The sequence below is a fragment of the Nicotiana tabacum genome, chromosome 1 (assembly GCF_000715075.1).
Source record: "Nicotiana tabacum cultivar K326 chromosome 1, ASM71507v2, whole genome shotgun sequence".
Lineage (NCBI taxonomy): Eukaryota > Viridiplantae > Streptophyta > Magnoliopsida > Solanales > Solanaceae > Nicotiana > Nicotiana tabacum.
In genome coordinates, this window is record NC_134080.1 from 128593132 (window position 1) to 128597187 (window position 4056).

A 4056-nucleotide genomic window follows, 5' to 3' on the forward strand; every position below is an offset into this window, starting at 1 on the left:
TATATATATATTATACATTTCATGTCAGTAGCCCCCATTGGCACTCAGATGTTACAGGTTGTATCTCCTCTATCTCTCTTTCCATTACTGTTCTTGTTTATGCTTTCTTGCCTTACATACTCGGTACTTTATTCGTACTGATGTTCCTTTTTCCTAGGGACGCTGCGTTTCATGCCCGAAGGTCCCAATTGATAGGTTGACAGTCTTCCTAGTAGGCTATCATATTAGCGGAACGTGTTGGTGCACTCCACTTGCTCCAGAGTTGCCTATTTGGTCATTTTGATTTGGACATGTATTGGTTGGTATGACGGAGCCCTGTCCCGACCATTATGATGCGTATGCACTCTTAGAGGCTTGTAGACATATGTCATGTATATGAAAGATTATATGGCCTTGTCGGCCTATGTTCAGTGTACAAGTGTTCATTTTGGTTTTGTAGCACCGTATGTCACATGTATAAGTTTGTATTACATATTGGGTCGTACTATGACAAGTATTCCCTTATGTTTTATTCTGGTTATACCATGACGGCCCTTCCGGACCATTTACCCATTATGGTATGATAAGAAAGATACGTTACATTAGTACTCGGTAGAGTAAAGTACCGGGTGCCTGTTGCGGCCCTCCGATTTGGGTCGTGACACTCGTCTACTATGGGGGCTCATCAAATTGATTACTTATACCTGCAGTCATGAATGCAACGTCCATAACAAAAAGACGTCAGTATGAATAATATACCGAGTATGTAAGGCATGTAAATCAATACATAAAGGACATGAAAGAAACATGGAGTGCATGACTCAACATGTGAGTCTTGATAACTCTGTATATCATTTAATACTTATAGTGTCATGCATATGCGTATGAATGCCATGTAATGCATAGGTACATGTGTTCATAACATCATCAAGCCTCTAAAGGCATCCCATTATATCATCTCAGCCAATGTGGACAAAATCATCATTGTATACCAGCTGATCAGGTCGTGGTGCGTATATAACGCCATAACTTTTCTCATATCCCATATACATATATATACATATATAATGCCATGACATCATCACGCCTCTGAAGGCATCTCATCATATTATCTCGGCCACTATGGGCAAATCATCAACGTATACCAGTTGATCAGGTGGTGGTGCGTATATAACGCCATAACCTTTCTCATATCCTATATACATATATATACGAGTATATAACGTCATATGGTCATGGGTCAATGTGCAAGTATAAATGCATGAAATGCATATGAGAATATGTTAATAATATCAACATTCTCTTCGGATAAATTTTATCAATTGCGTATTATTCTGAAACCCATAAACAAAAGATATAATATATGTCACATGGGGAATCAAGAACATAGAGTTGAGTTGTTCCTTGCCTTTTACAATCGTAATCCATCACATAATGCTCGTTTTTCAGCAGCATATACACTCAAAATAAAAAACTTTAGGAATTAATTTCCATTACAAATTTGGGTATAAAGTTGAAACTATTATTACACATCCTCGCAAAAGTTACTCTATAGCTCAATGTAAATATCGAATTAATGTAGTATCATCGCAAGTAAAGAGAAACCCTAACTTGTGAGAACCTAGGCTTTCATGAATATATATATATAGAGATGGATACAGAGAGAGAGAGAGTTTGATGAGAGAAAAATTGCACCTTACGACGGCGCTAGTCGATTTCTTACTTCTGCTAGCAGTTCCGCTTATGGAATAGCATTACATTAATCATATTCACATTTGAAAATACAGACTTCGGAAAATGATATCTTGTTGGATACCAATTTTTCCATTATAACGTAATTACTAAGTTAATTCCAAAAACCCAATTCAGTTAAATCTGTCTTCCAAACAAGCGCACCCATATTTTGTCAGGTTCCACATTGTATTACCAAGTAATGATCACCCGACTCATTATCTATAAACTAAAATACAAGACAAGTGAAAATCTTTCCTATTCTGAACCAACCTCACGCCCAAAATCTCTGACTTCCTCACATTACTCTTCTACACAGTATAGGAACGAAATAAATCCAAATAGTGTAGAAGAAATATAGAGATTATATATAGCCACACCCAACTACTCCCTTCTTTGTTTTTAATGATGGTGGTATTGTGACCAGCTTGGGCACACCTTGGCTATTTCATCGGATACCTGCTACCTCCCACCAGCGCAGCTACCGAATAACTCTGCAGCCCTAACTATTTTTCTACATAGTATCATAGCATCAACCTGGAACAAATGTATGAAGTGTTTACTTTATAGCCACATTAAGATTTGAGTTTCCAAAGTTGTGCCAAAGACTAAAACATTTCAATTTGATCACATGAAAACAAGAAAATTTAAAAATCCCCATTTCCTAATCAACCTTTGAAACCCCACATTGCTGAATTCCTTCACATTACTTTTACACACAGTATAGGAATGAAACTGTTTTAAATAGGGCAAACTGGATATTGAGAATATACTCTTCTACACAGTATCATTGTATCTAAAACAAAACAAAACGAAACAAAAAACAAAAATAAGGCTTAAAAAGCTACCTTTGGATTTGGGTTTTCCAAGATTGAGCCAACGACTGAGTCTTTACAACATGATCATCAAAAGGGAGTTGTGGGGCTAAGAGATCAAGCTCGAATTGGAGTGATTGACGCAAATTCATCCCATCTTGAGCTACACCATTCAATCTTGGGAGTGAACTTTTCTCTCCTGAAATCAATCTCGTCGATTTGCAATATAATCCCATGAAATAAGAGTCACCCCTTGGCTTTGACGAAGATTCATGGTGCTGCCACGTAATCCCTTGTTGGAGAATTTAAGCTTATCCAATAATTAATTAGCTAGTATCCCGCTATCCGGTAATTAATCAATTACCCGCATAATTAAGACTTATCTCAAATTACGTAAAATACTATTCACTTTTAATAGAATTTATATAACTTGCTATCATATTTATGTGGTACCACATAAAATTAATACATGTACTATTATTTCATTAAAACACCCATGTAAAAATACATATATCTTCTCAACTTCTAATTTTCCTCATCTCATATAAATAGTACAAATTTTCGTACACTTAATTCTTAAAATGGTAAAAAGATGACCTTCTTTTCTTGAGAAAAAAATATTTCTATCTTTACAATAAAGAAAATCTCATAAACTTTTCTCATATGAAGTGTATAATTTAAAACATATTCGAAAGTAGTAATACTAATAACTATATGAAATTATTTTTTATTTCAAACTATTTTACAAAAATATTCCACTCAAAATACCATATCAAACGGATATAACGGTGTCAATGTTGTTAAACTTACGGGGTGTAACATCCTTCCCCCCTTTAGAACATTTGTCCTCGAATGTTAACTTTTAGGGATTTACAAAATTTTTACTAGGGTCTCCTCTGTAAATTAAACTTAAAACCCAAACTATATTTGAAGCCTTGACTATTCACAATATTTTGTACTCGAGTATCTCGTACCTTCTTCACCTTTAACTTACTTACTTTTCAATCCCACATCGTCTCTTCTGTTTCATTAATAACCTCCCTTCAACATGGTGGAAATTACACATTAAAGCTCTACTGTGATACCTGCACCTCTGGTGCATACAAATCCTTGAGGGAAAATAGTTACTGCAAATAGAGTGATAGAGGAGGTTCTAGAGGGAGAGAGTGATCTTAACCAAGTTCCAACTCAATCCTTGCCTAAACCCTTGAAGATTATCAAGTAAAGCAGCTAGGCCTTCACCCCAAGAGGTATGAACTTGAGCCCTAACCTCTAATTTCGAAATTCAAACTAGAATGAATCTTTAGCAAGTGGATTCTTGGGAATGAGAATGAATTTTCATGCATACATAAATGATAATAGGGTATGGGGAGGTCGAGAGTTGAAAAGATAGCAATTGGGGTGTAAGGTGATGAAAATCACTCACAAAAGGGTCCTAAAATTACAATGCATAATTTGTGCTTGATAAAATACTAAAATGAGCAAGAACCTTAATCATGTCTCTAATTCTTTGTTCAATTTGTAATTTTCA

The 4056-nt window shown here is 35.4% G+C and overlaps 1 long non-coding RNA gene across 1 annotated transcript; it reads right to left on the bottom strand.

The window, feature by feature from the left end:
• Positions 1-372: 372 nt before the first annotated feature.
• LOC107806022 (uncharacterized) lies at positions 373-2784 on the bottom strand. The gene is made up of 2 exons (XR_001652565.2): positions 2559-2784; positions 373-683 (listed from the first exon to the last, which is right to left on the bottom strand). It is a non-coding gene; the product is annotated as an uncharacterized LOC107806022 (long non-coding RNA).
• Between the last annotated feature and the right edge of the window lie 1272 nt (positions 2785-4056).